The 8,906-nt window shown below is 47.4% G+C and overlaps 1 protein-coding gene across 1 annotated transcript in view; it reads left to right on the top strand.

Annotated features, from left to right (window-relative positions):
- The window catches only part of LOC311150347 (cadherin-4-like), a gene marked incomplete at both ends in the record, with an annotated part of 445,373 nt that overhangs the window by 314,415 nt on the left and 122,052 nt on the right, over positions 1-8,906 (top strand). The gene's annotated exons all lie outside the window — the stretch shown is intronic.

The following is an 8,906-nucleotide window of genomic DNA, read 5'->3' as shown; positions in this document are numbered from 1 at the left end:
TTGATTTGATGTCTACATTGTGTTATGTGGGGTAACTGAATCTCTCCCTCCCCTCCCCCCTCCCTCAATTGTTTAGTTTTTCAGGGAGGTGAAGGATAAGGACATTTTCTCAATTTCATGCTAATTTGCTGCATATTAGCCTGTGTTTGGAGTCAATAGTGTGTTCAGTCAGCCGCGGAGTCGGGAGGTTCAGACTTATAGTTGGGTTTCAAGTTTCATTCAATCTCTGCTTCCGTCTAATAGGCTGTTCCACTGCCTCTGTTTAATGATTGTGTGTAATTAGTGAAACTGGATATATACACATCTATCTCTCTCTCTCTCTCTGTCTCTCTCTCTCTCTCTCTCTCTCTCTCTCTCTCTCTCTCTCTCTCTCTCTCTCTCTCTCTCTCTCTCTCTCTCTCTCTCTCTCTCTCTCTCTCTCTCTCTCTCTCTCTCTCTCTCTCTCTCTCTCTCTCTCTCTCTCTCTCTCTCTGTGGAGGAGTGTCTAGAGGTTATTTCCCAGGGAATTAAAAGAGGACTTTATTGAATAGAGATAATACTTATCATTAACATAAATCTAAACAGGAATCGTTGATACGGGTCATTTCATATCACATTCTCTGAATACTTTATTGTATTTGTTATGAATAGAATAAGTGTGTGGAGTGTTTATTTGCCTTGTTTCCGTGGCCAGTGTGCAAGACCTTATAGGCCAATGTCCATTACATTGTCATATTTGTATCTTGGTCTTTACATGTACAGTATGTCTGTGTTCTGATTCTATAAGTATTGTATAGTAGGCTATTATATATTGTATAGAAGGTTATAATATATTGTATAGAAGGCTATAATATATTGTATAGTAGGCTATAATATATTGTATAGAAGGCTATAATATATTGTATAGTAGGCTATTATATATTGTATAGTAGGTTATAATATATTGTATAGAAGGCTATAATATATTGTATAGAAGGATATAATATATTGTATAGAAGGCTATAATATATTGTATAGTAGGTTATAATATATTGTATAGTAGGCTATAATATATTGTATAGAAGGCTATAATATATTGTATAGTAGGTTATAATATATTGTATAGTAGGATATAATATATTGTATAGTAGGTTATAATATATTGTATAGTAGGATATAATATATTGTATATTAGGTTATAATATATTGTATAGTAGGTTATAATATATTGTATAGAAGGCTATAATATATTGTATAGTAGGTTATAATATATTGTATAGTAGGCTATAATATATTGTATAGAAGGCTATAATATACTGTATAGTAGGCTATAATATATTGTATAGAAGGCTATAATATATTGTATAGTAGGTTATAATATATTGTATAGTAGGATATAATATATTGTATAGTAGGTTATAATATATTGTATAGTAGGATATAATATATTGTATAGTAGGTTATAATATATTGTATAGTAGGTTATAATATATTGTATAGAAGGCTATAATTAAATCAAATCAAATCAGATTGTATTTGCCACATGTGCCGAATACAACAGGTGTAGACATTACAGTGAAATGCTTACTTACAGCCCTTAATCAACAATGCATTTATCTTTTTATAAAAAAATAAAATAAAACAACAACAACAAAAAAGTGTTGAGAAAAAAAGAGCAGAAGTAAAATAAAATAACAGTAGGGAGGCTATATACAGGGGGGGTACCGGTGCAGAGTCAATGTGCGGGGGCACCGGCTAGTTGAGGTAGTTGAGGTAGTTGAGGTAATATGTACATGTGGGTAGAGTTAAAGTGACTATGCATAAATAATTTACAGAGTAGCAGTAGCGTAAAAAGATGGGGTGGGGGTGGGGGGGCAGAGCAAATAGTCTGGTTAGCCATGATTAGCTGTTCAGGAGTCTTATGGCTTGGGGGTAGAAGCTGTTGAGAAGCCTTTTGGACCTAGACCTTGGCTCTCCGGTACCGCTTGCCGTGCGGTAGCAGAGAGAACAGTCTATGACTAGGGTGGCTGGAGTCTTTGACAATTTTGTAGGGCCTTCCTCTGACACCGCCTGGTATAGAGGTCCTGGATGGCAGGAAGCTTGGCCCCAGTGATGTACTGGGCCGTACGCACTACCCTCTGTAGTGCCTTGCGGTCGGAGGCCGAGCAGTTGCCATACCAGGCGGTGATGTAACCAGTCAGGATGCTCTCGATGGAGCAGCTGTATAACTTTTTGAGGATCTGAGGACCCATGCCAAATCTTTTCAGTCTCCTGAGGGGGAATAGGCTTTGTCGTGCCCTCTCCACGACTGTCTTGGTGTGTTTGGACCATGATAGTTTGTTGGTGATGTGGACACCAAGGAACTTGAAGCTCTCAACCTGTTCCACTACAGCCCCGTTGATGAGAATGGGGGCATGCTCAGTCCTCTTTTTTTTTCCTGTAGTCCACAATCATCTCCTTTGTCTTGGTAATATATTGTATAGTAGGCTATAATATATTATATAGTAGGCTATAATATATTGTATAGAAGGCTATAATATATTGTATAGAAGGCTATAATATATTGTATAGAAGGCTATAATACATTTACATTTTAGTCATTTAGCAGACGCTCTTATCCAGAGCGACTTACAGTTAGTGAATACATCTTATTTTTGTTTATACTGGCCCCCCATGGGAATCGAACCCACAACCCTGGCGTTGCAAACGCCATGCTCTATCAACTGAGCTACATCCCTGCTGGCCATTCCCTCCCCTACCCTGGACCAATTGTGCGCCGCCCATGAGTCTCCCGGTCGCGGCCGGCTGCGACAGAGCCTGGATTCGAACCAGGATCTCTAGTGGCACAGTTAGCACTGCGATGCAGTGCCTTAGACCACTGTGCCACTCAGGAGTACAGTATAGTAGGTTATAATATATTGTATAGTAGGCTATAATATATTGTATAGAAGGCTATAATATATTGTATAGTAGGTTATAATATATTGTATAGTAGGCTATAATATATTGTATAGAAGGCTATAATATATTGTATAGTAGGTTATAATATATTGTATAGTAGGCTATAATATATTGTATAGAAGGCTATAATATATTGTATAGAAGGCTATAATATATTGTATAGTAGGTTATAATATATTGTATAGTAGGCTATAATATATTGTATAGAAGGCTATAATATATTGTATAGTAGGCTATAATATATTGTATAGTAGGTTATAATATATTGTATAGTAGGCTATAATATATTGTATAGAAGGCTATAATATATTGTATAGAAGGCTATAATATATTGTATAGAAGGCTATAATATATTGTATAGTAGGCTATAATATATTGTATAGAAGGCTATAATATATTGTATAGAAGGCTATAATATATTGTATAGAAGGCTATAATATATTGTATAGTAGGCTATAATATATTGTATAGAAGGCTATAATATATTGTATAGAAGGCTATAATATATTGTATAGAAGGCTATAATATATTGTATAGAAGGCTATAATATATTGTACAGTAGGTTATAATATATTGTATAGTAGGCTATAATATATTGTATAGAAGGCTATAATATATTGTATAGTAGGCTATAATATATTGTATAGAAGGCTATAATATATTGTATAGTAGGTTATTGTCAGAGTGGTGTGTGTAGATGAGGAAGGAATCAAGCGCAGGAAACCAGGAGGACTTTAACAGAACTTTAGTCAAGTCTGACACGACAATAAACGTCAACCCAACCGGGTGGCGCAAACAGATTACGCACAAAACACTGTGCGGAGAAAACAAGAAAAAGCGCACGCAGTGCGAACTCTCGTAACACATACGAGAGACTCAAAATATCTCGAGCAACAGCTGACAACAAGACAATCACGCATAACACCTGACCCAAACACACGAACTAAATAAGGGAACAATTAAGACACAAATAAGGGACAGGTGTTATGAACAGACAAAACCAAAAGAACATGAAACATAGAACGGTGGCAGCTAGTACTCCGGAGACGACGACCGCCGAAGCCTGCCCGAACAAGGAAGAGGAGCAGCCTCGGCCGAAACCGTGACAGTACCCCCCCCTTGACGCGCGGCTCCAGCCGTGCGCCGACCCGGAGCTCGGGGACGACCCGGACGACGCGGAGCAGGGCGCGCAGGATGACCCCGATGGAAATCGGTCAGTAGGGACTGGTCTAAGACGTCCCTCCTTGGCACCCAGCACCGCTCCTCCGGGCCGTACCCCTCCCACTCCACGAGATATTGAAGACCCCCCATCCGGCGTCTAGAATCCAGGATGGACCTCACGGTGTACGCCGGAGCCCCCTCGATGTCCAACGGGGGCGGAGGAGTCTCCTCAATCTCAAAGTCCTGGAGTGGACCAGCTACCACCGGCCTGAGGAGAGACACATGGAACGAGGGGTTAATATTTTTGTAATCAACAGGTAGTTCTAACCTATAACTCACCTCGTTCAATCTCCTCAGGACTTTAAATGGCCCCACAAACCGCCGACCCAGCTTCCGGCAGGGCAGGCGGAGGGGCAGGTTTCTGGTTGAGAGCCAGACTCGATCTCCAGGTGCGTACACTGGCCCCTCACTGCGGTGTAGGTCGGCGCTCGTCTTCTGTCGACGTATGGCACGCTGCAGATGGACGTGTGCAGCGTCCCACGTCTCCTCCGAGCGCCGCACCCACTCATCCACAGCGGGGGCCTCGATCTGGCTCTCATGCCATGGTGCCAGAACCGGCTGGTACCCTAACACACACTGAAAAGGGGTTAGTTGGGTGGAGGAGTGGCGAAGAGAGTTCTGTGCCATCTCGGCCCAGGGCACATATCTCGCCCACTCCTCCGGCCGGCCCTGACAGTATGACCTCAGAAACCTACCCACATCCTGGTTGACACGTTCAACCTGCCCATTACTCTCCGGGTGGTACCCCGAGGTAAGGCTTACCGAAACCCCCAACCGTTCCATAAATGCTCTCCACACTCTAGAGGTGAACTGGGGGCCTCGGTCAGACACTATATCCTCGGGTACCCCGTAATGCCGGAAGACATGGGTGAACAGAGCCTCAGCGGTCTGTAGGGCAGTGGGTAGACCCGGCATGGGAAGGAGACGACAGGCCTTAGAGAACCGATCCACAACGACCAGGATGGTAGTATTCCCCTGTGAGGGGGGGAGGTCGGTAACAAAATCCACCGAGAGGTGGGACCAGGGTCGTTGTGGAATAGGCAGGGGTTGTAACTTACCCCTGGGCAAATGTCTGGGCGCCTTACACTGGGCACACACCGAACAGGAGGAGACATAAATCCTCACATCCCTAGCTAACGTTGGCCACCAGTACTTCGTGCTAAGGCAGTGCACTGTCCGGCCGATACCCGGATGGCCAGAGGAGGGGGACGTATGAGCCCAACAAATGAGGCGATCGCGTACCTCGAGCGGAACGTACGTCCGACCCACAGGACACTGTGGAGGACTCGGGTCGGTGCGTAACGCCCGCTCGATCTCACCATCAACCTCCCACACCACCGGAGCAACCAGACAAGACTCCGGTAGTATGGGCGTGGACTCAACTGACCTCTCCTCTGCGTCATACCGCCGAGACAGAGCATCTGCCTTCCCGTTCTGGGACCCAGGGATGTATGTGATCTTAAACACAAACCGGGCTAGGAACATAGTCCAGCGAGCCTGGCGAGGATTCAGTCTCCTAGCTGCCCGGATGTACTCCAGGTTACGATGGTCAGTTAGAATGAGGAAAGGGTGTTGAGCCCCCTCGAGCCAATGCCGCCACACCTTTAGGGCCTGTACCACGGCTAACAGCTCCCTGTCTCCTACGTCATAATTCCGCTCCGCCGGACTGAGCTTCTTAGAGTAGAACGCACAGGGACGGAGTTTAGGTGGAGTGCCAGAACGCTGGGAAAGAACGGCCCCTATTCCGGCCTCTGACGCGTCCACCTCTACTTGGAACGGTAAAGAGGGATCCGGATGCGCCAACACCGGCGCCGAGGTAAACAGGTCCTTTAGTCTCCCAAATGCCCTGTCCGCCTCAGCTGACCACCGCAAGCGCACCGGACCCCCCTTTAACAGAGACGTTATGGGAGCTGCCACCTGTCCAAAACCCCGGATAAACCTCCGGTAATAATTCGCAAAACCCAAGAACCGTTGCACCTCCTTCACAGTGGTTGGGGTCTGCCAATTACGCACAGCTGACACCCGGTCTACCTCCATCTTCACCCCTGACGCAGATAACTGGTAACCCAGAAAGGAGACCGACTTCTGGAAAAACAGACATTTCTCTGCCTTGACATATAGGTCATGCTCCAACAGCCTCCTCAATACTCGGCGCACCAGGGCTACATGCTCAGCACGGGTAGGACTATACACCAGAATGTCGTCGATGTACACAACTACTCCCTGTCCCTGCATGTCCCGGAAAATCTCATCGACGAAGGATTGGAAGACTGAGGGAGCATTCATCAACCCATATGGCATGACTAGATACTCGTAGTGTCCGGAAGTCGTGCTAAACGCTGTCTTCCATTCATCGCCCTCTCGAATGCGTACCAAGTTATATGCGCTCCTAAGATCCAATTTTGTAAAGAACTGCGCACCGTGCAGTGACTCCGTCATAGTCGCAATCAGAGGAAGTGGATAGCTGTACTTCACTGTGATCTGATTGAGACCGCGGTAATCAATACACGGGCGCAGACCTCCATCCTTTTTCTTTACAAAAAAGAAACTTGAGGAAGCGGGTGAAACGGAGGCCCGTATGTATCCCTGTCTAAGAGACTCAGAGATGTTTGTCTCCATAGCCTTTCTCTCCTCTTGAGACAAGGGATACACATGGCTCCGCGGGAGAGCTGCTCCTGACTGGAGATCTATCGCACAATACCCCCGTCTATGAGGCGGCAGCTGCGCCGCCCTAGTCTTACTGAACGCCAGTGCCAAATCCTCATACTCGGGGGGAATCTGCAGTGCTGGCATTAGATTCGGACTCTCCACCGAGGTCGCCCCTATGGAAACACCCAGACACCGCCCCTCACATTGAGCAGACCACCCTTTAAGAGCTTTCTCTCGCCACCTAATAATAGGGTCATGAGCCATCAACCAGGGAAGACCCAGCACTACCGGATACGCAGGAGAGTCAATCAGATAGAGCTGAATCCTCTCCTCATGACCCTCCTGCGCCGTCATCTGAATGGGTGCTGTGACTTCCCTAATCAACCCAGACCCTAACGGACGGCTATCTAGGGCATGGACGGGGAAAGGCTTATCCACTGGAAGGAGGGGAATCCCTAACTCTATACAGAACTGGCGATCTACAAAATTCCCAGCTGCGCCTGAATCTACCAGCGCCTTATGCTGGGAACGAGGTGCAACCTGTGGGAAACAAACAGGCAAGGTTAGGTGCACGACAGAAAGCTCTGGGTAAGCAGGGCGCCTACTCACCTGGGGGGACCCCCCAATGCGTGATCTGCCATCTCCCTCACTGGAGGACCCGCCCCAACACCTAGCCGCGGTGTGCCCTCCACGACCACAGTTGGTGCAAGGGCCGGGTCCCCTCGGGCTCCTCCTCCTCCGTTCCCTAGCGCCAGCACCTCCGAGCTCCATAGGGCTCGGCTCGGAGGTGCTGGAGAGTGGAATGGGCGAACCCCCCCCTCCGGGACGCCCACGGGTGGCGAGCAGGGTATCCAGCCGGATGGCCATGTCGACCAGCTGGTCGAACGTCAACGACGTGTCCCTGCACGCCAACTCTCGCTGGACGTCCTCCCGGAGGCTGCAGCGGAAATGGTCGATATGGGCCCGCTCATTCCACCCTGCATCAGCCGCTAGGGTCCGAAACTCTAAGGCAAAGTCCTGGGCGCTCCTCATCCCCTGTCGGAGGTAGAATAGACGTTCCCCCGCCGCCTTCCCTTCCGGTGGATGGTCGAACACAGCACGGAAGCGGCGGGAGAACTCCGCATAGTTCGTGGTAGCGGCGTCCATTCTCCTCCACTCGGCGTTGGCCCACTCCAACGCCTTGCCGGTGAGACAGGAGATGAGGGCTGAGACGCTCTCGTGTCCCGAGGGCGCCGGGTGTACGGTGGCGAGGTAGAGCTCCACCTGCAGCAGGAATCCTTGACACCCGGCAGTGGAGCCGTCGTACGCCCTCGGGAGCGAGAGCCGAATCCCACTAGGTTCCGGAGATGAGACAGGGGGGCTGGCCGATGGGGCTGGTTCGGTTCTTGGAGGTGTGGGAACCCCGCTGGTCTCCCATCGGTGCAGAGTATTCATCACCCCCTCCAGGGCATGACAGACCTGGTTGATGCGGTCCTCCTGACCACGAAGACGTTCAGCCATCTCGGCTGTCGGCGCGGTCGCTCCTGCTGATTCCATGGTGAGGATGCGTGATTCTGTCAGAGTGGTGTGTGTAGATGAGGAAGGAATCAAGCGCAGGAAACCAGGAGGACTTTAACAGAACTTTAGTCAAGTCTGACACGACAATAAACGTCAACCCAACCGGGTGGCGCAAACAGATTACGCACAAAACACTGTGCGGAGAAAACAAGAAAAAGCGCACGCAGTGCGAACTCTCGTAACACATACGAGAGACTCAAAATATCTCGAGCAACAGCTGACAACAAGACAATCACGCATAACACCTGACCCAAACACACAAACTAAATAAGGGAACAATTAAGACACAAATAAGGGACAGGTGTTATGAACAGACAAAACCAAAAGAACATGAAACATAGAACGGTGGCAGCTAGTACTCCGGAGACGACGACCGCCGAAGCCTGCCCGAACAAGGAAGAGGAGCAGCCTCGGCCGAAACCGTGACAGTTATAATATATTGGATAGTAGGCTATTGTACTGTCCATTAACTTGTCATATTTGTATCAGAGCTTTTGTGTTTTGACCAAATGCTATGTTTTCTAATCTATACTGTAAGTCTGTATGTGCTGTACAGTATA

The sequence above is a fragment of the Coregonus lavaretus genome (assembly GCF_964263955.1).
Source record: "Coregonus lavaretus genome assembly, chromosome: 22".
Lineage (NCBI taxonomy): Eukaryota > Metazoa > Chordata > Actinopteri > Salmoniformes > Salmonidae > Coregonus > Coregonus lavaretus.
This window is presented reverse-complemented; position numbering and strand designations above follow the sequence as displayed.